The following is a 25,904-nucleotide window of genomic DNA, read 5'->3' on the forward strand; positions in this document are numbered from 1 at the left end:
CTCCGGATCAAAAGCATCTGGGTAATGTTGAAGTGCCAAATCAGGTGGAGGTTTCATGTTATCCAAAATGGAATTGTAGATTCCTTTTCAATGTATTGTATTCCACCAAGATTTGCAATGGATTCTTCTTTTCCCGCCACTTGGCTAAGAACAACTCATTTAACCTCCGAGGAGTATCAATGGAGCCAGCTGCCAAACCACGAAAGCATTTTTTGACATCTCCAGAAAAACTTTGAGCCATTAGTCTCATTTTAGCATCATCTTCATCAACCTCCTCTAAGTCAATGAAACCAACCATCTTATCAATATGCTGTTGTGCTGTGACTCTTGGGCTGCCATCAAAAAGAGGAAGTCTCTAGCCATAGGTCTGAGGTAAAGTTGCCAACTGACTAGGTAATACTAAGGGTGAAAATCTCGCCATGACTGTTGGGGAATGGTGAATGGGAACTGCAATGGGTTCTGTTGGTTGGGATGAAGATGGAGGTGGTGATATGGATGTTTTTGGAGGCACAGTAGGGATATAGCATAAGATAAGCTTTCAAGATGATAATGAATATAGGCCTTTTCCGCAGTGATTTGTAATTGATCATCTAGGCTTTGAAGTTTCTCAAAATTAGACCAAACCTCGTGCTCAAGTTTTGAAGACTGAGAAGCAGCAGAAGGTTGATTAAACAAAGACTTTGAGGCGGGAAGGTATGAGTCAAACTTTATGGGATCAAAAACTTCTTCTGTAAGACAAGACTCAGATTTCGAACGAAATAGGGATAGCTCAAATTTAATGTCAAATGGAATATCCTCAATACTAAGTATTTGATCTGGCAAGGAAGTGGTCCTTTTTGTACTTTCAGTCTCGGGGAAAGGGACTTTAGGCTTTCTTAACAATCTTTTAGGATCATCAACCAGAGAAGGAGGATTTGGGTCAGGGTTTGACCTGGTATATCTTTTCGGAGCCAGTATCTTAACAGGGTCACAGACTATATGAGGTAAAATACCTAAGACTTTGAGCTGAACAAAGATATTTTCAAAGGAAAGTATTCAATAGAGAAATGTTAAATTGGTAATGATCGAGAGCTTACCAATGGAATGAAGTCTGATCGAACTTGTGATTTGTAACCTTCTTCAATTTTTGAACAAACTCTGATTGTCTTCGACTGAATCAGCTGGATCAGGATGCGAAATTTTGTCTTGTTTGTCTCCTTGAGGCTAGCTCTACAACCTCAACACTGCAGTTATGGAATCAGCCTTTATGAAACTTAGTTCCATCATCTAGAGGACAAAATTCCAATGAAAACTAGTCGTACACCCAAGGACAAAATTTCGATGAAAACTAGTCGTACACCCAGGGAAAATGACGCTTTTGTTCCTGGCAATGGCACTAGTATGTTATCACTCCTCCGGATCTCCAAGGCTGAGGAAGAGTCTAGCTAAGGTAACCGCATACCAACCTTTTGACTTGGTAGCTAGCCCTACCAAGCCAGAGAGGGCTCTCTCCAAATAATCACAACCAAGAGTGTAGAAATTCCCATTGTAGATCAACAGATTATGCAATATACTAAAGCAAAATACAAGATCTACTTCTACAACAAACTTGCGGAAGCTTAATTGAATATGAGCAAGATCAAATAGAACACATATAACAGATGAAGAGAAATCAATCACACATGAACATAGAAGAATACTCTGGGGAAAGCCTCAGCTAAAAACCCTGATCTCTGTATTATCATACAAGTGGAAATATGTTCAGATTACACAAAGAATCAGCTCACAAGCTATCCTGCTCTCTCTGCAATCAAACAATACAGCTCACAGACTGAATAGACACAAGATATGCCTTCCCTCAGCCCTCCAAGCCTCCTATTTCCTTGCGCAGTTTTTCTTGGGATCCAATGATGCCACCTATGTGATTGGCCTCATCACACACTCACTAAACTGAAGAAGTAACTGTGCAATCTCCAAGGAATGAATTCCTTCTGCATGCAAGAGATATCCTCCATGGAATATTCCTGCAACTGATAGTACACTGTCCCATCATCTGATCTCAACTGGGTCTCTGTCTGAACTGACATGCATGAGTTATTTATGAGAGAATATTCAGTTATCTAAAGTGCAACAGTTATATGCATGCATGCATTAACTAAATGTACTTACAATTAGTTCATCAAACTATTTGAACTAATCTAACTAGACTTAACTCAGTTAATTGAGCTAACTAATAACAACTCAAATTACAACTCATCCTTATCTCTTTAACTAAGGGATAAATTCCTCAATTAATGGGATAACTATTTCATGTCCTCACATAGACTTCATGTTTTATTTTCTAAAACTAATTAACTCAAGATGAATTAATTAATTATTTTACAAACAGCTGCTAAGATCAAATTCGAATTTTACTTCTCTATTTTAGTTCAGGGACTAACTAAAATAGGAAGGTATCCCGAAATTCTATTTATGGTAGTGCTAATTTTAGCATTTCTTGTTGCTATTTATAACACTCCATCTCAACAAGAAAGGGATTATTAGTAACCCCAATCCTGTCTCTGTGGAACTTGAACTTGCATTTTGACAATGCCTTCGTCAAAATATCAACATCCTGTTCCTCGGTCGAAACATACAGCAACAACATGATCCTCTTGACCACACAGTCTCGAAGATGGTGATACCGGATATCAATGTGCTTGGACCTGTCATTAAAAACTGGATTCTCAGAGAGTTTGATACAACTCTAATTATCACAGTAGATCACAGTTGGATCCATGCTCTGACCAAACAATCCCACTAGAATCTTCTACATCCAAATGGCCTCACATGTAGCCTAACTAGCAGCCATGTATTCAGCCTCTGCTGAGCTAAGTGCAACTGATCTCTATTTCCTACTGTACTAGGAAATTGCAGCTGAACCAAGGTTGAAGATTCCTGCAGAAGTGCTCTTCCGGTCTGATGGACTTCCTACCCAATCCGCATCTGTGAAGCCCTAAAGCTTCACTCCCTTTGTCCGTATGTACCACAATCCATACTGAGATGTGCCTTTGAGGTATCTCAGCACATGCTTCGCTGCCTTCCAAAACAGCTTGGTAGGCTGAACCGTAGCTTGACTCAGCTGGTTCACCGCAAAGAATAAGTCTGGTCGTGTGTTCACCAGATACATAAGTGAACCCACAAGCTGCCGATAAATAGTAGTAGCTACTACCTCACCTGAAGTAGCATCCTCCTTCCTCCAGTTCCCAGCTAGAGGAGTCTGTGTGGGCTTACACTTCTCCATGTGAAAGTGCCTGAGTATCTCATTGGCATACTTTCCTTGAGACACAAATACTTCACCATATTTCTGCCACACCTCCGTGCCTAGAAAGTAGTGCATAAGACCCATGTCTTTCATTTCGAACTCTCTTGCAAGGTCCTCCTTGCAAGACTGGATCAACTGATCATCACCTGTCAAAATCAGATCATTGACATAAATAACAATGATCAATGGCTTACCTTCTACCATGATGTGGTAAAGGTTCACATCTGCTTCACTCTTGGTGAAGCCCAACCCGGTGAAATAACTGTCGATCCTGGTGTACCAAGCACGAGGTGCTTGCTTCAGCCCATACAAAGCCCTCTTGAGTTGGCACACATGCGACTCATGATCGTGTTAGAGTCGGTCTAGTTATCCCTCCGTCAGAGATCAAAGCTCTTTTGCATTTCATGATTAGGTGTCCCATCAGTTTTGATCAGTTACATTTCGTTAGGCATGCCATAACTCTGATGGAGCGGGTTGTGTCACTCATTCCCCTCGTGCTCGGCATTGCTTGTTCAGGCCTGTTTATTAAAATAAGTCTTCGAAGGTAATTTACAATCATGTTTTAAATTTTGAGGTCTTAGGTCTAGGGTTGAGTCAATTTTGTTTTGAAAAGTCTTAGAAGACCAGCAGGCCAGAGGGATGTCTTTGATTGATCATCACTTCAATAATTTTCATCATTGTACAGCTGAATTAGGACTTCTCTTCAAAACTCTGTTTTGAAGATAAGTCGCTATCTCATTTTTGTAAAAATTGTCAAAATTTTCAGTTCTTCAATCGTTCAAGTGCAGCATTGGTCTCCTTTGCCAGAGCATATCAAAGCTATCCCTGCAAAAAATTATCAGAGAAAATCATTATTTCAACCAATTTTAAAGGGGAAACCAAAAAGGTCAAAGCCTATTAATTTTGAAAAAGTGTCAACAACCAAACATAAGAAAATTGGTTTTGGGTTAAGCAAAAATCAACAAGGAGTCTATATGAAGATATTTCTCCTCATTTGCAACCCATTCCACATTCCAAGAGCAAAGAGCATCGTTCTAAGGCGATTTTGTGAGTTTGTGAGAAAATTGGGCCGTTTCCAGGGTGCGCTATGCATCAGGTTGGGCGCGCGACGCACCAGTGGCGCGCGGTGCATCAGGCGACAAATTTCAGTGTTATTTTACACGGGTGAGGCGCATCAGGAGCGCGCGGCGCGTTGGGTGAGGCGCGCGGCGCATTGGAGTTTATGCCCAGACTTTGTCTAAAACACACTCAAACACCTCTTCTCACGCATCAAATCACAGGTAGGCTTTATATCCACGGCTCATTCTTGGTTTTGAAAGGTTTATGTAAAGAAATTATGCTATATTTGCCATGAAAAACCAAGTGTAAAAACCCTCCTTTTCCATTAGTTTGCTGTGAGGATTTAAATGCCAAGATTGCTGTAGGGTTTTCAAACATAAATGTTGCCAAGGTTTTCCCATTTCCTGTGTTTCCCACCCCCTATATTCACCAATATTTTCTCCAATAATTCCTCATAAAACCCTACACTATTCTCCCTCAAATCCTAACCCCTCCCTTCTACTACAAACATATTTTTCCTACCCTACCTCATCCCAAACCCTAAAACTTCAAGATTTCCATGCCCCTTCCCTTCCCTAAATTCCTTTTTTTATTTCCATTTTCCCCATTTCCCTAATGTTTTCCCTTTCTTAACAATTCCCTTGTATATTTGTGTCCCCTTGGTCACAGCATTTTGAGAAAAAGAAAAAGTCTATAGTCAATTTTGCACACAGTTGTATATCAGCATATATATATTCCAGCTACCTTGTTTTTAAAGAACATGTCAGAGACCGAGTCAGTATATGAGCAGGATTATGATAGTGACTCTACATCGGAGGTAAATGTACCTAATGTGCCACGGAGGTATCACAAAGGTGGCAAAAGTGGACAACATGTTAGGGAGGAGCCTACCTCTTTGGGTCAATTGCAAGCCTGTCCACTTGCGGGTCAACATCTACTTGGAGGAACAGCTGAAAAAGGCCAATAGAGACAATGCATTATTGAAACACATGGCTATGCATTACAAGGTCCGGAACCTAGTTTGCAAGGCGCGAATTAGGAGTCTTAAGGCAAAATTGAAGAAAGCGGTCAAGAAGCAAAAAAGACAAAAGGAGCTTGATCGTCTTCGGATTTTGGCCGAAGCCTCTTTGACTGAGCATAGTACTTGATTGGGGACCCCCAGCCCAAATTTCAAGAAATTTGGAGAAAATTTTGTCTTAAAAAACAGGTTTTTTGGCTCAACGCGTAGCGCGCCGCGCGCGACCCATAAGATTGGGAGGTCCAAATCACAAAAGGTTTGCATTTTTGGATTTTTCATGATGAAATACACCTGCTCAGCTATTGCCAAGGCATTTCATCAAGGTTTGGGTCCCCAAAAGGTCAAAAAAATTGCAAAAAATGACCTCACTGCCCCCTTTTGAACACACAGGAAGCAGGCTTAGGAGAATGCACTTTTGGAGGGGCAAATGGACACCAAATTGGAAAATTCCACTTGGGTTGGAAAGTAGACATCCAGGGCTTTCCAACAAGCCAACCTAAGTTCAATTTGGATGAAGGTAAGTGCCCCAAAAGTAGGTGGAAAGGTACGCTACACATAGGGCTCAGGCGCGCTACGCATCAGGGTTTTTTGCACAGTTTTCATCTTCAGCTCAGGAAACGAAGCCAATTTGACCAGTTTTGACTTGTGATGGGATTTTTCACCCTCCTTGATGTAATTAATGGAACTTTATGTTGACTTGACATTTATTTACTTATTCTAGATGATTCATTCATAAAATAGCAAAAATTTAATGAATGAATTGGTTTCCTAGCTTATAGAGGCAAGTTGTTTTGACTGCCTAGATTGTAGTGCTTTGTTTAGAATTGGTTGAAACAGCTCCTAGGATGATGAGCTCGACCCCTAGAGGCAAGGGAATGTGTTAGATTGCCTATATTATGTATTTTCTTAGTCATTTTCAGGGTTGGACTCTTGGGGAATAGCTGGATACACTATTGTACATATTTTATCTGCAATTTTGGCAAAGGATAGACCAGGGTTTTGCAGCACTATTTGGGATTCATGTGGCCTTATGTGTTGATGGTGTGTTTCTCTTAGTACTTATAAGTTGTATATGTGTACCATTTTCCTTATTTAATCTTCTGCAATTAAACAAATGAAGTGTGAAGGTAGAATCCATAAATTTGCTATGCTCTGCCTTTAAGTTTGTTTAATTTTCCATGTTTTCTTCAGTTTAAGGAGAATCCTTGAGACTTACTTGCTCTCCTTAGCTCCTCACCTGTCAGGTCTATTCATTCAATCACTTTAAAGGCATCAAAACAATCGCCTATCTTGCCCCAAGTAGACCTCTGCAAAAGTTGTGTCTCATCCCCGCACCCAAAATTGCCTTTCCCTTTTCTCCAACAAAACCTCAAAAATTTTAAATCAAACTTTCCTATCTCTTTACTAGCCTAAAATTAGTATCAATTTTGAGTCATCTCAACCCTTTCGAAGACCTTTTGCCGAGATTGACTCGGAGAGAGCCCTCTCTTGTCCTCGTAGGGCTAGCTACGAGGCTGATCTTGGTTTGATGTTGCCTTGAGTTTTGCCTTCCTCAGCCTGAGGCAAATTCGAGCGCTAACAGATCGAAGGTGTCGAAACCTTCTGGCTGCTCAATGTACACCTCCTCCTCAATCTTCCCACTGAGGAATGTTGTCTTCACGTCCATTTGATGGATCTTCCAACCCATCTGAGCTGATAGTGCCAACATTGATCTGATAGATGAGTACCTTGCTATAGGAGCAAAGGTCTCATCGTAGTCGATCCCCTCGACCTGTGAGAAACCTTGGGCAACAAACCTTGCCTTATGTTTCTCAACATTGCCATCAGCTGCCTGCTTTACCTTATAAAGCCATTTGGAACTAACCACTGACTTGTCCTGAGGTCTTGGGACAACATCCCACACACTGTTCCGAATGATAGAGTCGTACTCCTCTACCATTGCATCGACCCAGACTGGTTGTTGCACTGTCTCCTTGAATGAAGAAGGTTCGGACTCTACAAAGGCCATGTACCCAGTGTACCGCTTGGGCGACCTCCTCTGTCTGCGCTGAGAAGATGGTTGTCCCACATTCTCCCGCATATCCAGCATCAACCTGTCAGCTTCCCTTGAGCGTTTCTGCCCATCTCTAGAAGTCTCAGAATGAGTGGATGTCTCCACTCCCAGATCCTCTACATGCGGCTGCTCCGCATCAATCTGAGGCTCCTCCTCCTTAGGAACTGAAAGTTCCTCCTCTGCATGCAACTTGAGCTCCCTCTCAAGTGATACTCGCATGGCTTTCTGCTCGTCGAACTTCAGATCCCTGCGTACCACTGTCCTCTGACTGGTAGGCAGGTACACCCGATAGTTGTGGGGTGTATCAGTGTACCCCACAAGTATTCCCAACTTAGCTATTGGATCTAGCTTCTTCCGGGCATCTTTGGTCACATGACAATAAACTGATGATCCAAAGATTCAGAAGTGACTCACATCTAGTCGCTTCTTGGAAAAGGCCTCCATAGGTGTCTTCATTCCCAGTATACGGTGCGGGCTTCTGTTCTGCAAGTATACTGTTGTATTGCATGCCTCAGCCCATAAATGCAGTGGTAGGCTTTGGTCATGCAACATCGCTCGAGCTACTCCCACAATCGATCTGTTCTTCCTTTCGGCCACCCCATTCTGCTGTGGGTTATGGGGTGCCGTCAACTCCCATTTAATTCCTTCTATAGCGCAGAAGTCCTTAAACTGTTGGGAGACATACTCTTCACCATTGTCATTACGCAAGGCTTTTATTTTCTTTCCAGATCCTTTCTCTGCCAAGGCATTAAACTCACAAAACCTCAAGAAAGTCTGATCCTTCTTTTGCATAAAGTAGATCCAGCATCTACGAGAAAAATCATCAATAAAAATAACATAGTACCTTTGTTTAGCGATGGAGGCTATAGAGAAAGGTCCACAAACATCTGAGTGAACTCGCTCCAAGATTGCTCTAGCTCTATTGTCTCGATCCAGAAAGGAAGATTTCACATACTTACCCAAGGTACAACCTTTGCATATATTCGTCTGCTCCAGTTTTCCCTTGGGAAGTCCGATAGAAATCTACTACATGATCTTCAGGGCTCCATGGTGCAAGTGGCCCAATCTTCTATGCCATAGCTCGCCAACATCTTGGCTCTACACCATCTCAGCTTTGGAACTCAATGCAGCACAGTCGTCTACCTCCAGCTTGTAGAGATTCTTTATTCGAATCCCAATTCTCTTGGTCTGTCCAGTGCTGATATGCCTCAGGAATACCTTTTCTTTACTAAAGACTACATCATAGCCTTTATCTTCTAGCATAGCAATGAACACAAGATTCTTCTTCAGACCTAGTACATACTTTACATCAGTTAGGGTGAGAGGAGCTCCATGCTCCCTCTGAAACACAACCGTACCTTCACCTGAAACATGGTACTTTCCATCATCGCCCATCTCGATCTGCATCTGGAGATCCTTCTCCTCCAAGGTACTGAAAAGATTCTTGTCACCTGACATGTGGAATGAAGCTCCATTGTCCAGGTACCACACACATCCCACCATGGATGAAACCATGCATGCGATAAGAGAGAAATCCAACTCAAACTGTGAGGCCAGTGCCTCACCATCAGATCCCTTTGAGGATCCCTTCTTGGATTTCTTTTGTGGACAATTTGTAGCATAATGGCCCACTTCATGACAATGAAAGCATCACACTTTCGATTTGTCAAACTTCTTCCCACCATGGGAAGAACTGGATTTGGGATGGGATGCCTTCCCTTTCCCTTTCCTCGCCTTACTCGCTAAGGCTAGATTTTCCTCATCATCTTGCTTTGATGATGATCCATCTCTAGTGCTTCTTCTTATCTCCTCTTGCATCAGATCTGACCAAATTCGTTCCTAATCTGGCAGTTTTTCTCTTCCATTAACCAAGTCTTAGTAGTTATGCCAGCTCTTAGGAAGACCGAGGAGTGCAAGACTCACCATGTCATCATCAGCTGTTGTGATCCCTACACTTCCAAGCTCATCCCTGTAGGTGGTGAGCTTGTTCAGATATGTAGAGATCGTGTCGCCCTTTTCACACTTGATTTTCTGAAGCTTGTCTTTCAGCGCCAACTTCCTCTGATCGTTGTTGTTTTGATATAGATATTTCAATGTTTTCCACATTGAAAACGGTGTCTCCTTCCCATGGAGGCTCGAGACAATGTGGTCTCGAACTCCCTCCAGGAATATTCTCCTTGCTCTAGCCACACATTTCTTCCATTCCGCCAATTCTGTAGCATCAGCTGCTGTCGGCTTGGGGACTTCTTGATCAATGAAGTCCTTTAGACCGTTATCCTCTAATACTGCTTCCATGTGATCCTTCCAGGCTATATAATTTGAGTTGCCATCAAGGGCATACTCGAGTCTTAAACCGTTGAATGCCATTGGTGAAATTGAGATGTGATAAGAACTTGATTTCTATATTCAGGAACCTCAAACTTCGAACTTCTCCCTTCTTGTATACTTTTCTTTGCTTTGATCACCTTTGCTCTGATACCATGTAGAAATTCCCACTGTAGATCAACAGATTATGCAATATACTAAAGCAAAATACAAGATCTACTTCTACAACAAACTTGTGGAAGCTTAATCGAATATGAGCAAGATCAAATAGAACACATATAACAGATGAAGAGAAATCAATCACACATGAACACAAAAGAATACTCTGGGGAAAGCCTCACCTAAAAACCCCGATCTCTGTATTATCATACAAGTGGAAATATGTTCAGATTACACAAAGAATCAGCTCACAAGCTATCCTACTCTCTCTGCAATCAAACAATACAACTCACAAACTAAATAGACACAAGATATGCCTTCCCTCAGCCCTCCAAGCCTCCTATTTCCTTGCGCAGTTTTTCTTGGGGTCCAATGATGCCACTAGTGTGATTGGCCTCATCACACACTCACTAAACTGAATAAGTAACTGCACAATCTCCCAAGAATGAATTCCTTCTACATGCAAGAGATATCCTCCATGAAATATTCCTGCAACTGATAGTACACTATCCCATCATCTGATCTCAACTGGGTCTCTGTCTGAACTAACATGCATGAGTTATTTATGAGAGAATATTCAGTTATCTAAAGTGCTGCAATTATATGCATGCATGCATTAACTAACTGAACTTACAATTAGTTCAACAAGCTATTTGAACTAATCTAACTGGACTTAACTCAGTTAACTGAGCTAACTAATTACAACTCATCCTTATCTCGTTAACTAAGGGATAAATTCCTCAATTAATGGGATAACTGTTGCATGTCCTCACATAGACTTCATGTTTGATTTTCTACAACTAATTAACTCAAGATGAATGAATTAATTATTTTACAAACAGCTGCTAAGATCAAATTCGAATTTTACTTCTCTATTTTAGTTTAGGGACTAACTAAAATAGGAAGGTATCTCGACATGCTATTTATGGCAGTGCTAATTTTAGCATTTCTTGTTGCTATTTTCAACAAAGAGGGCTAGATAGATTAGGGTTTTAGGCTAGATATAGTAGCTCAGGGTTTGTTTGATTTGATTTGATTGGGGTAATCACTGGATGAGTGAATTAGGTCAGAGAGTGAACTAGGTCAGGGAAAAAGAGAATCAGAATTGTAGACAAGCTATACAAGTTACTTTAACACTTTGCAGAATAGTGATGAAATGGTTTAGACTGGTGAGGTGCTAAAATGAGCATGAAAATCACGGATTCTTTTTAAACTGAAGAAATAAAACAAATTATGATGATTTTCCCAAAACAGAGCATAGAAGATGAATTTTGCTTATCACACCTTGAAAATCAAACATATTTAGAAGTGAAATGGATCATGGAAGATACAAAACATTCACACACATGTAACTGAAGAAGAAACAATGTCAAAATACCATGCCACAAGAATCCCACCAAAATAGTTGCAACTCATCCAATATATTCGATGCCAAAGTCTGAAACACTAATACAATATCCAATGGATTCCAACATGTAGAATGACTGAGAATTACATGATATAGGCCTCAAACCAACTCATCCTAGCCTCAGGGGTCGAATCCATGAGAGGAGGACCAGTTACAACAAAAACTAAACTGATAGCTAGAGTGTAGGGTGGTCAAAGTGACTCATGTAACCTGATTCATTACATCTCATGGAGGCCATTTACCTAATGTACTTACCCTAGGTAATAGTGAAAACATGATAATTACATCAATCATATGAATTACAATAGTAAAATATTGATTTCCCATAGGTAAAAATCAAATTTGGAGAATAACAGTGAAAAACTAGGCCAACTGTCAAACGCGCAACGCCATCTTCAGACCCACTTTTTCCTACCTTCCAGGGGTCCAAATTGAGCCCATGATAGTTCATTGGAAAGCTTAGCCTGTCTAGTTTCCAAAACTTGCTTTGGTTTTCAAAATGGGATTGATTTGACCCCCCAAAACTCCATTCCCCCAAGACTAGTCAAACGCGCAGTGCCTGGTCCAAAAAGAAGGTAGAAACATGATTTTTTGGTAGTTTTTTTCCTTTTTCACCTACCATTTTTGCATTCCAGGGCTGGAAACATGGTTTTACTAGATGTCTTGGTCCTTTTGAATCCATTGGTGCCTTCCATTCCTCTAAAAAGTGTCCCAAAAAAGTGTGCAGCGCCTAGGGCGCTACGCATTTGACCATGCAGCTGATATGAAATTGCCTCAAAAAACACAGAAAAGGCAGTATTACCAAAAAATGAGCCAAGAGTCTACAAAATTGGTCAAGGAGCTGATGTTTGGTGTGGCTAGGCATGGAGTGAAGCCTCTGCAAGTATATCAAGCTTTTTCTTCTCTTCTTGGTGAGTTAGGGCTTCAATTTTTTCCTTAGCAGCCTTGAGCTTTGCCCTTGCTATTTGGTTTCTTTGGAAATAATACTTTGCCATCCTTCTCTGAATGTTATTGTCTCTTTTGGCCTTGTCTAGGAGCTTTTCAAGATGATTGTTTACCCTCTCAAGCCAATGCTCCCGATTCTCATTGATCATTTTGGCAAATTGTTCATTTAGGGTGAGCTCATTAGCTAGTTCAGCCTCTTTCTGTTTTTCTAGCTCCAATGCTCTTTTTAGGCTTCTGGTCCTTGGCCTTCTTCTTGGCACTTGTTCCTCTAGCTGATCACCATATTCTCCATATGCTTCATCAAGTAAAGCCTTGGCCTTTTCAGCCTCCCTCTTTGCCTTGATGAGCTGAATCTCCATGACCTCATGTTTGGCCTCAAACTGCTTGTTTTCTTGCTCATAATATGAGATGATGTATTTTTCCCTTTGCAAGTTGATTTGGAGCTCCCTGATGAGTGCATCCTTTTCTTTAGTGAAAATTCTTGTGCTCTCACTGTCATCATTCTCACTTAGGTCAACTAAGGCAAAATCTTGCTATGTCTCATGGAGGTCCTCCTCCTCATGTCTAATCTCTGCCTCTGTCATCTTTTCCTTGCCCTTCTGTACCTGCTTTGCTGATGAAGAAGGCAAGGCACCTCCCACAATATGTGGGGCAAACACCTGCCTATGGCCTCTCTGATAAGTGTGTGTCAAAGTGCCCAAATCAACCCCTTTAGGCTTGATGACCTCAACTTGTTCAATGTGCTCTTTCTCCCTGATTTCATCTCTGTTAGGTGAATGAATATGCTCATGAAATGGTGATGATGGAGGTGATGGTGAGGCTGACTAATCAGATGAGGATGAATGATCTATGGGCTGAGATGGAGGAATGGAGGTGGAAGGATGAGATGATGAAGGGATACTTTGAACATTTTGAGTAGATGAATGCGTGAATATGGGATTAGCTATGAAGGTTCTCCATGCAATGTTGAGTTCCTTGAGATGATAAAGGACCATGATTTTAATGAGGGAATGATGAAAGAGAATCTTCATTTAATATTTATACTCCCTTTTTCGGGAAATGTAGGCCATCTTCTCAACACTTCGGAAAAGATAGTAGGGTATATTGAGCATTTTTACCCTAGTGAAATGCATTAAAAGTCAGATGTGATAGGAATAGAGCCTAGAAAATCTACCTTCACATGAAAAATATTTCATGATAATCTTCATCATTGGGGCATATCTATCAAGGAGGTGTGAAAAAGGAAAATAACCCCTTCTTTCATTTTGGTACCTTGGTTTCATGTAAGGCTCATAATAATGTCCCTCCAAATCACCTTGTTTAAACCATTTCTCCCCAACATCTGGGATTCCAGTGGCAGTTGATATAATGGCAGTAGATAAAGTAAAAGTGATACCTGCTAGAGTGACTTGGTTGTCTTGGAGTTTAGATACGAAGAGCCTAGTCAACTCAAGATGGTGTTGGACTGCCTGAACTTGCTCACAGAAATCATAACAGCCTAGCCATTTGAAGGATGTCACAGCCATAGGAGATGCCAAGAGTTCCTTGAGATCTGTGGGCTCAAATCTATGTATCTTGTCTCCTTTGTGTGTTTTCTTGACGTCTGTCTCTTCTCTATTTGTTTCCTCTTCCTCACTGTGTGGTTTGTATTCCTTATCTGCCATGGTGTTTAATATCAAACCTAGGGAGGTATAAGGTAGTGGGAATGTAGTTTTTTGGGAATAGGAAATGGGGAAGGGTAAATATGAAGGAGATGGGTGAAGGGATATATGTAATGGAGGAGGATATAGGGTACTAGTATGATAGCTTTTGAGATGGGGGAAATTGTTTGCAATGTAGGGATTTTGGGAGCCTAGGTAGTTGTGCACCTAGGACTTAGGGTTTTGGGACAAAGGTTTAAAGGGTATTTGGGATAAAAGGTTTAGGGAAAGGGAATAAAGGTGTAGGGGAGTGTATAAAAGGAATTGATAGTGCAAGGGTAGTTTTGGGGGAGATCTAGGGTTTAGATATAGGATGAACACCAAATCTTCAATTAAACTTTTAAAACACTTTGAAAGTGACTTATGGAGGAAGAAACACGTTATCCTTAGTTGTTACTTACTTGTTTGGAGGTCAAATTCCCTTTGGGGGAGCTGAGGAGGTGACTGTAGCCTTTTCTAGACAAACGCACAACGCCAATGGGGAGTGCGCAACGCCTCAAGCAAGCGTGCAACGCCTTCAGGGAACGCGCAATGCCTTAAGGAAACACGCAGTGCCAAGTAAACGCACAGAGCATGAAGAGAACGCGCAGCGCCAGAAGAGAACACACAACACTTGCTTTGTTCTGCCAATTTTCACCCAGAATTGTGAAAAGGGTCTCTTGGGGTTTGCTTAATCAGTGGTAGGAAGCAAATGAATTTGAGTTTGAAGCTAAGAAGTCCTTTATAGCTGAGTGAATTTGATCTTTTAACTTTAAAACCCACTTTCTAATGTTTTATTTCACCTTTTTGACATCTTTGCTAATTTCCTTTCTGACTTTTTCCTTTGCAGGTGGATGATGTTGGAGTTTTGGCAATATTTACTCTTGAATTTTGCTTGGATGAAGTTGGCACATAGAGTTTGAGTGAACAACTTAGGAATAGTAACTTATTACATATAATGGACATAAAATTACATAAATAAATAAAAAATATTACATCTCTCTTTTTGAAATAAAATTACAATCTTGAAACAAAACTCATACTTTGGAATGAAAATTAGAGCTCGGGCAACCCTAGTTACATGTTTGTGAATCCTCTTTGAATGGAAAAGGGATATTATTTCTTTCACTCTCATGCTTTTGCTGGCTTTATGCAGTGAATGGTGTTTTATTGGACCTTGGAGGAATGAAACCTAGTGACCTAATGGGATCTTGAATAACCAGACTTCATGTAGACTTGACTGACCTAAGACATGATGAAATGAGCTTTTATAATGAATGTACATAGGAAGGTGGGCCAACAAATATTGATTTTTTGAGGGAGAGTGGGATTTTGACTTAAGCTACCATCAATGAGTAAATTTTTGCATGAGGACCTAGGTGGAATGATAAAAATTTCAACATGGGACACTAATATGATATGAAAGAGGAGTTTTGATCACTGATGACAATATGCAAATACTGACTCTAACATGTCCTTTTTTGTATATAGCTGATGTTGATGGTTTTTTTTTGCAATAGCCCGTACAATTTAAGACCTTATATAAATACCTGCTCTCCTTTCATGAAAAGTATTGCTTTGAAGTTGACCATGTAATCTTTTTTTATTAATAGAAAAGGTTGACATTTTCTTTTCTGGAAAAAATCATACTCTTGAAGCCAATAAGATCTCTAATTAATCATGGTTTTGAAGTAGATTAACATCATACCCTTAGTTAAATCTCACAAGGAAGACTTTTAATTAGTTAAAATTATGAAAATAAATTAACTATATTTTGAAGCAATGGTAATACGATACTCTTTATATCATAAAAATTGATTTTTAATATTTTATAGATGGATGTTTTTCAAAATCCATATTTATATGCACAAATTATTATACATATTTATGTGCAAAAATTATTATATATGTGATGGTGGACATAATGCTGAATTCTTTTTGTATTTTCCAATTATGATATTATCACAACATAATAATTAATTTTATAATATTTTCTAATAATGATATTATCGGAAGATATATAGTTCTTTACATTATGAGATGAAATTTTGATATTATCATATATGTGATATTATCATATATGTGATTCACTGTAATGATTATGAATGGATGATAAAAATGTGAAATCCATATATAACATGGATAAATAATAGATTTTTGGAATTTTAAAAGAAATGATAAGTTTAAAAACATATATTTGCCTAGCTATACTAATCTGAGCAATCTATTATAAATGTGGGAGAAAATTGTCTCACCCTTTATTATATAATAATCATTCCTTCTAAATTCACCCTTTATTACATAATAATCATTCTTTTTAAATGCAACACTTATAGGAGGTAGGGTCTAATATATTCAATTAAAATACATCCAAATATTGGACAATGTTACATTGATATAGGATGATAGACTAGTGACAAATTAAAAAAATAAAATGAAAAAGCAAAACCCTTATTAATTTCAATAGTGGGTTGTCCAAAGAGCATAAATAATTCTAGTACCTCCAAATATTAGAGAGTTTTATATTGCTTTAAGATAATATGATAGTGACAAATTAGCAAAATAAAATGAAGAAAAAAACACTCCAATCAATGTTGGTAAGAGAGGGGTAGGTTGTCCAAAGAGCATAAATAATTATAGTATCTACAAACATTAGAGAGCTTTACATTGCTCGTCCTAGGATGATGAGAGGGGTGGGTTGTCCAAAGAGCATAAATAATTCTAGTATCTACAAACATTAGAGAGTTTTAGATTGACCGCCCTAGGATGATAGAATAGTGACAAATTAAGAAAAAAAAATGAAAAAAAACACTATTATCAATGTTGGTGATGGGTTGTCCAAAGAGTATAGATTGTCCAAAAAACATAAATAATTTATATAGAAAATATGAAAATTGATCTTTATAAATAAATATGTAAGAAAGTCACAATCATTGGAAAAAGAGATTATATATATATATATATATATATATATATATATATATATATTAATATTATTTTAAATATTTAATATCTATATATATATATATATATATATATATATAATACTATTTTAATAATAATAATTATAAATATTTAATAATAAATAATTATTTATTTATTAATGTATCCATGAGATTATATAATTAGTAAAAAAAGTGATGACCAATCTATATTTATTTTAAATTTGGATCTACCAATTGATAAGAGGAATGAAGTCTAAAATTAAGATGAATTGAAATTGGTGTTCTTATATTCCCTAACAATTTTTTTTAAGTCTTTAAATAGACTTTATCATAACAAATACCATGACCTATATAATACCATGGGCTTCTAAACCTATCAAATAAATAACTCAAACTTATATATAATTATTATTTTTTAATTTTAATTTTATTTTGAATAATTTGTTCGAATCAACTTAACATTACATTACATAATACATTACAATCTTTTTTTTTTTTTTTTCAAAAGGTGGAAAAACCTATCAAACTCAGTTGTCAAACCAACAGTGAGGACAGCCATCTCTGGCTGCTATCCGCGAATGTTGGTTGACGCATCACTGTTATCAAGGAAAACCACGCCACCTGGAATAACCCGCTAGTGGTCCATAAGGGAGCAGGCTTTCACTCCTGCCAGATGCCTCTGGGTCTTGGGCCGTTAACCTGTTTCCTTACGTCTGAGGAAGACGAGCTCTTAGCCAAGCAGAAGCAGTTTTAGGGCATACTCTGGGCCCACATTACAACTTTTACAACATCACTACCACACACACACACACACATATATATAATCATTTTAATATAATAAATATAAATATTTAATAACAAATCATTTTTGTTAATGTATTTATAACATTAATCTATATGTTAAGAAATTACTATTTAGAAATATAAATGCAATCAACATCGCCTAATAATCATATTTCTCAATGACAAAATATAATTATTATTTTGGCGTTGTTTAGCTATTAAACTTTTTCGAGTTTTTTGATTAGAATCTAACAATTTTTTTTGGTCAAATCTTGATTAGTGTTGTTTAAACTGAGTTTTTTATTGCAATATAGATTTAACAAGCTGAAAAACCACTAGAGCACTTAGATTATAAAAAGTTCACAACTCAAACTTATAGTTCCAACAAATATTACTAGATTCTAAACAAATTAGACAACAACAAAAAACTTCCAAAACATCTAACAAATAAACTACAATTTTTTTTTCTTTCCACTTTTTATAAATTTAAAAAACCTCACAAAATTGTTTAATTACAACATAATAAATATTTCTTCACACCAAAATACTTTAAACATATATATCTATATATATATATATATATATATATATATATATATATATATATATATATATATATATATATATTCAAAACCTAACCAATTAAATAAAAATACTTAATATCAACTTAAAAACAACAATACCAATGAGTTAAAAAATACTTAATATGATCCAATTAATATGATAATCTCATATATATATATATATATATATTTCCCCATTTAAACTTCTACCAAATTGAGATAACATTAGTATCACAAAATTTCAACCCATCTCACTCGTCAAACATTTCAACCTTTTAACTATGTCAAAAATTTCAACCTATCTTATTAGCATGACCAGAAGAATTATTTGAGTATCTCTATTGGCTAAAATTTTAATAGCATAGTTGAAGACTCGATCTCACCATCGTAAGTGAGAAACAGGGAGATATACAACTCCCAAGGAAAAGTGGGAAGCAAGCACTTGTATCTTCTTAGAGCAAGAGCAATAGAAACTGAATGACACTTCATTATGGAATGTGCGGCTATGAGGACATTGGCAATCAATTTGAAAATGATCTTGAGGTAGAGAGTTTCATTAGGGGAATTTTGAGGTCTAAAATGAGCCTCCTAAGAAAATTATAAAATAATAGTGGAAATAATAAAATAAGGTTAGATTACATCATCAAATTTTAGAGGGAAAAAAACAAAAACTGTTGACACCTAATCCTTGCGATTGGGTAAATATATGTAAATAAATAAATGAGAAATGCGAACAGTCATCGGAAGATGAACTGAACAGTCTCTCCCTCATGTATATAACAGACCTACCTGATGGAATAGATAATACGAATCAGTTTTTGCTTTGTGGAGTTACTCCCTGGCCTGACATGGTATCAGAGCCAACTCCTTTTTTAGCTCTTATGCTCCTTGTAACTCCTCTGTCTGCCATATTCCTTTACTTGCGCCCTCTGTCTGCCATATTCCATTACCTGCGCTCTGTCTGCCATATTCCATTATCTGCGCTCTGTCTGCCATATTCCATTATCTGCGCTCTGTCTGCCATATTCCTTTACCTGTGCTCTGTCTGCCATATTCCTTTACCTGTGCTCTCTGTCTGCCAGAAGGCGACTGTCCATAAATGTTTGCTGTTCTGACATGGTATAAATGTTTCACAAAAAAAAAGGCGTTGTACTGACATAAAATAAGCATTGTCCTGTGCGTTAAAGTTTTTTGAAATGGCGTATTTTTCCTTGTCTCCTGTAAAGAGGGCGTTTCTGTAGCTTCCCATATCCATTTCAATCTGATTGCACCTGCCGCCTCCATTGCATGAATTGCTTCTTCTAGTGGAGATGCGATGTAGCAAACCCCGTGCCTCTCACATGAACCTCTCCCTGACATGGTAGCTATTCTGATTATTTGCTAATCCCCTCGGCAGTGGCAAAGACATACCTGTCCTCCGACGCCACTTTTCTTCAATTTCAAGGTTTCCTGTAGTATTGGCGTGCTGCGTAGGTTTCATTTGCATTCGTTTGCATATGTCAAGGTCTGTAATAATCTCTTGTAAGAGTATTGGTGGCGGACTTGCTGGTGCCCGAGCTGCCTTCAGAAGACCCGCGTTTCATTATCAATGTCGATGCCTTAAGCCTTCCACTCCAGCGCAGGACCTAAAGCGAATACTACCGTCTGTGGGAATAACGCCGCTCCTGCTCTTGTTTTGAAGAATGTCGAGATTCTTCGAACAGAGGTGGTGGTGAGCCCTGCATTATATTCCGCCTTCTTGCTGGTTTGATATATTAAATTACTGTACAGTTCGAACAAAAAAAAAATAGTTTTAAAATTGGCTATTCGAAACGTGGAATACAAATATTTAAACGCTCATTCAAACAAGATATGTGGGGTGCGGAAATACCTGCTCCTTCGATTTCAAGGCTGCCGGTCATGAGGCCATTGCCAAGGCCAACGCTATCAGCACGATAAACCCTGACATGCGTCCGAGTTCACGGAACATTCAACGTTTTGCCGACCAGGAATGGACTAAAATCATGTCTTTTTGCAGTGTATTGGGGTATCTTAGCGTATGACATTGCTTCTTTAAAGTGTTTGAATTGGAGTTCCATCGCATGACATTGCTTCTTTAAAGTGTTTGAATTGGAGTTCCATCGTATGACATATAAAGTATCTGCAGTTGGAAATCCATAGAAGAGACACACTGTTCTTTTTTTGGAGTTAAAGCTACATAGGAGAGATAAATCTTCAAAGTATACTTAAAGACAGAAGCGATGTATTTTTCAGTATTGTTCTGACTGGTGTTTCGTTTTATTATAGTCGAGTATTTGTTTAGAAACCACTGGTGGTAGACTTTTGTTAGGGAATCATAAACTTCTAATATTATGCTGCATTGGCCCACTGGCTTTGAAAATTAAGGCGTATGGTATGTTCTAGTTGAATCATTTTGTAAAGATCTCGGAGCACCTCCTTCTGTAGTATTGAGCTTCTTAAAGTTCTAATAAATATTGCATCTATTCTGCTGTCAAAAAAAAAAAATTACCACCAGAAGTACAATTTTACAGTATATTGGCAGAAGTATTTTTTCTATCAGCAGAAGTATTTTTTTGTTACAGTATGCATTCAAGAGGAAGAGGAAGATATTTCAGAGGCAGGGGGGGGCAGACTCTCTCAAGGAGAAAAGGCAGATTTGCACTGCAAGCTACCATGGGACAAAATTGAGCAGCAAATAAACCAACAGAAAGGTAAAACTGATGATACAGACAAAGGTAAAGCACCTAAATCTGCTCACTATGTTGTGGCACAATGTAACATTAGAGTAAATGAAGATTTATTTAATGCTTCACTTACTTCTTGGAAAAATGATTGGTTGCTTGATTCAGGAGCAACTTGCCACATGACTCATAGAAAGGATTTTTTTGAAGATTTTACTGACAATGTTGATGGAGCAGTATACTTTGCAGATCAATCAAAAATCAAGCCAACAAGGCTTGGCACAATTAGGCTTAAACTGCTTGGTCTTCCAGACTTTCTTCTGCATCATGTTCTATATCTCCCATAGCTCAAGAGAAACTTGTTGTCCTTGGTTCACATCCACCAGCAAGGTCACTCCTTTCATATGTTTGATGGCAAGCTTGAGGTAATAAAAGCATCTGACCACTCACTTGTCATGAGGGGAATAGAAGAAGAAAGACTTATCAAGCTGCAAGGAACCTCTGCTCATGCACAACATTTCTCATACAATTCTCATCATGAAGAAGGTACACTTCCATCAAGTTTATTATGGCATGCTAGATTTGGACATTTGAACTATGACAGTCTCCGCTTGTTGAAGAAAAATGGTGTTGCTGGTTTGCCTACAATTCCTAGGAAACTTAAGCAATGTGATGCTTGCATTCGAGGAAAGCATAGCAAACAATCTTTTCATGATTCACATTCAAGAGCACATAGAAAAATTAAACTCATTCATTCAAATTTATGTGGTCCAATGCCTGTTCCTTCCGCAAATGGAAATAAATATATCATGACATTTATTGATGACTACACCAAAATGTGTTGGGTTTATTTATTGAAGAACAAATCTGATGCGTTTCAAACATTCAAGAATTTTCATAAATGTATTGAAAATGATGCACAATCTCATATTGGGTCTATTCGCATTGATAATGGAAAAGAATACACATCAAATGAATTTGAAAACTATCTTTGCCAACATGGGATCAAACATCAAACAACTGTGCCTTATAATCACCAACAGAATGGTGTAGCTGAAAGAATGAATATGACAATATTAAATATGGTACGATCCATGCTCTTCTTCAAAAATGTAAAGATAATGTTTTGGGCTGATGCTGTTCTATGTGCTGCATATATAAAGAATAGATGTCCATCTAATGCTATAAGAAACAAGACTCCATATGAAATGTGGTATGGACATGTTCCTTTGGTAAAGCATCTCAGGGTCTTTAGTTCCACCTGTTATGCCTTGATACCAAAGGCACATAGAAACAAACTTGGTGCTAGAAATCGTAAGTGTATGTTCTTAGGGTATTCAAACACCTCCAAAGCATACTGCTTCTATGATGAAGTAAATAAGAAATTTGTTGTATCTAGAGATGTAATTTTCCTTGAATCATCCAAAACTGACAATGTTGTTAAGCGGCAACTTGATCGCTTGGATAGATTCGCAAAAGAAAAATCATTTCAAGAATTTGATAATCAGATTCCACATCTTGAAGGGGGGATTCCTATACTAGATCAACATGTGGAATCTTCTTCTTAAAAACACTCTCCCCCGCATGAAACTCCAACAACGGATGATGCTTTAAGTGATGTAATTGATAGAATTGGGAGACTCAATCTTGATTCGGTCCCAACTCAATCAACAGAGCAGCCTAGACCATCTCAGAAAGGTCCCCCAAAGTGCGTGACAAAGACACTTGAAAGTGTTCATCCTGATGAAGTTGGAAAGACAGGAACCAGAAATTCAAACCGGCAAAATGGAGGTGATGTAGATGACTCTAATTCACCTATTGATATGGATGTTTCTTATGATTGTGAATTGAACTTGTCTACAGATTTTGAACCAACTTCCTTCAAAGAAGCTGCTTTTCATGATGAATGGAAAGAAGCGATGCAAAAGGAGTATGATGCCCTCATAAAGAACGACACTTGGAAGCTAGTTGATCCTCCATTAGGAACCAAACCAATTGGCTGCAAGTGGGTCTACAAGAACAAGTATAAAGCTGATGGCTCACTTGACAAACACAAAGCTAGGCTTGTGGCAAAAGGTTTTGCACAGAAGGAATGGGTCGATTATGAGGAGACTTTTGCCCCCACAATAAAATGGGCTACCATCCGGACACTCTTTGCACTAGCAGCTCAGAACGGTTGGAAAGTCCATCAAATGGATGTAAAAACTGCTTTTTTGAATGGAGATCTAAAAGAGAATGTTTTTATGTCCCAGCCTGAAGGATTTGCTGTGAAAGGACATGAACATAAAGTATGCAAACTTGTGAAGTCCTTGTATGGCCTCAAACAAGCACCGCGAGCCTGGTATGAAAAACTAACTGAGCATCTTCTGAAACTCAATTTCAAACATTTTGATCTTGATGATGCAACTTTATTTGTCAAGAAAGTTGGCAAAACAGTTGTATATCTTGTGGTATATGTAGATGATCTTTTGATGACAGGGAACAATGAAAGTTACATTGCATCCATAAAGAAGGAATTGGGGAAAAGTTTTGAAATCACTGATTTGGGCTATGTTCATTACTATCTTGGCATTGAAGTAACCCAACATCCAAAGTCCATATTTCTTTCTTAAAAGAAATACATTGGAGATCTGTTGAACAGGTTCGGCATGACAGAATGCAATCCCATTACTACTCCAATGGAACAAAACTTAAAGCTCACATCTATTGAAGGAAAAGAATTTGAGGATGCAACAAAGTATAGACAGCTTGTAGGAAGTCTCAACTACCTAATTACTACCAGACCAGACATTTCGTTTGCTGTTGGAATCCTCTCCAGGTTTATGCAAAAGCCTTGTGAGGGACATTGGTCTGCTGCAAAAAGAGTTCTAAGGTACTTGAAGGGAACTGAAGACTTTGGAATCAAGTATACACAGGTGGACGACTTCAGCTTGATTGGATACTCTGATTCAGACTTCGATGGAGACAAAGAAACTAGGTTATCAACTTCAGGATATGCTATGAGTCTTGGATCAGGAGCTGTCTCCTGGAGATCACGCAAACAATCAGTTCCAGCAGATTCCACAACAGAAGCAGAATACATGGCAGCAGCTGAAGCAACAAAAGAAATTGTGTGGCTTAGGAAAATTCTTGAAGATTTTGTAGGTAAAACAAGTACAATCAACTCCACTCATGATTGACAATACCTCTGCAATAAAGCTGGCCAAGAACCCAAAGTTCCATGATCGAACAAAGCACATCAATACTAAATATCATCTGATTCGACATCATGTTGAGGCCAAAACAATCCATCTTCGTCATTGTTCCACAAATGAGCAAATTGCAAACATCTTCACCAAAGCGCTTGGAAGAGAAAAGCTTAAACGATTCAGAATGATGCTTGGACTCACCAACATCCTTTCAGATTAAGGGGGGGAATGTTGACACCTAATCCTTGTGATTAGGTAAATATATATAAATAAATAGATGAGAAATGTGAACAATCATCGGGAGATGAACTGAACAGTGTCTCCCTCATGTATATAACAGATCTACCTGATGGAATAGATAATACGAATCAGTTTTTGCTTTGTGGAGTTACTCCCTGGCCTAACAAAAACTATTTTTTCAACTCGTATTTTCAACTTATCTCCCTATGGGTTTACTCAAATTTCAAGTGGAAACACTCGTTAGATGTATAATTTGATTCTTCATCCAAGGAGTACCCATCTCGCATACTTTCGATGGACCCTAGTACATGAAAAATGAGAAATATATGAAAAATGTGATTGCAAACCTTGGCACATGAAAAATGAGAAATATATTTCTTATTTTTGATGTAGCAGGGTTCACAATCAAGTAGTTTTATTATTTTATTATCTTTTAATCTTTTTACTTTTTTACCCTAAAAATAGTAAATCATGTCATGGTTGATATCATCATCTTGAATTCTATTAATTTTTATTTAACAAAAAATTGATTTACATATTTTTTTTTTTTAACCCATTTTTTTTTATTTTTATACTAAAACAAATTATTTAAGAAAACAAAGATTCATAAAACTACAAATTTCTTAATCAAGATTTATGACAAAAGGCTATTTAAAAAAATCCTTTAAATTGTAATATCTTATTTGGTTTGGAATCTAAATCCCTTTGAACACAGATGTTATAAGTTCATTCATTCAAATATGAAATCTAAATATCTTATTTGGTTTGGAATCTAAATCCCTTTGAACACCAGATGTTATAAGTTCATTCATTCAAATATGAAATCATGTGAACTTGTCCCTGCCACCTCTGCCAATTGTCCCGCAAAGAAACAAACGTGGTTGGAATTTATTGGAAGACCTGTTCGGAATATCTCATCAAAATATCGTCACAGTCCTTCCGACTGTTATTCTGGCTACATATTAGTCTCTACCAGCTTTTTCCAATAAAAGAATCCAAGCCATTTTGCTTGTTGGATGCTCTGATCGTCACTGGTCACTGCTTCAAAATTTTCCAATGTAAGGCTGTATGATTTGAATTCCACCTTCACAATGTTTCAAACACAATTCTTGCTTCTTAAACTGCATATTCATATGTGCAAATTACTGATTTTGATCAGTTTGCAGAAAACCTTTTGCCAGAGTCTTCTAAAATGGGGAGTGTAGGCAGAGTTCTAGAGCTCAACACAGGCACCAAAATACCATTGGTCGGTCTTGGAACAGCTGCCATGAATCAAAACCCCGAGGACATTAAGACAGCAGTGGCTACGGCAATAGAGGTAAATTCTGTTTTTATTATTCTCAGTTATTACTATACCGAGAAGTAAGGTGCATTTTACAACCAGTCCAGGAAAATATAAAGATGAGGTGGAGGTGAAGGTCATCCAATTTGATATTTTTCCCAGATTCATCTAAATACACCTTGTAACCTTTTAATCTAACCCATGGAGTTAACCCATTAAAGTATTTGCAATCTTGCTTTGCATATCAAACTGAATTTGCAATCTTGGTCTGCATATCAAACTCAAGTTTAAAA

General features: G+C 38.0%; 1 protein-coding gene across 1 annotated transcript in view; it reads left to right on the forward strand.

Annotated features, from left to right (window-relative positions):
• The window catches only part of LOC149184760 ((1S)-1,7-diacetoxy-luvungin A aldo-keto reductase-like), an 86,855-nt gene that overhangs the window by 55,003 nt on the left and 5,948 nt on the right, over nucleotides 1–25,904 (forward strand). The gene's annotated exons all lie outside the window — the stretch shown is intronic.

Source organism: Pinus tabuliformis, chromosome 3_2 (genome assembly GCF_031772625.1).
Source record: "Pinus tabuliformis cultivar Carrire ecotype Pingquan chromosome 3_2, CPIR1, whole genome shotgun sequence".
NCBI lineage: Eukaryota > Viridiplantae > Streptophyta > Pinopsida > Pinales > Pinaceae > Pinus > Pinus tabuliformis.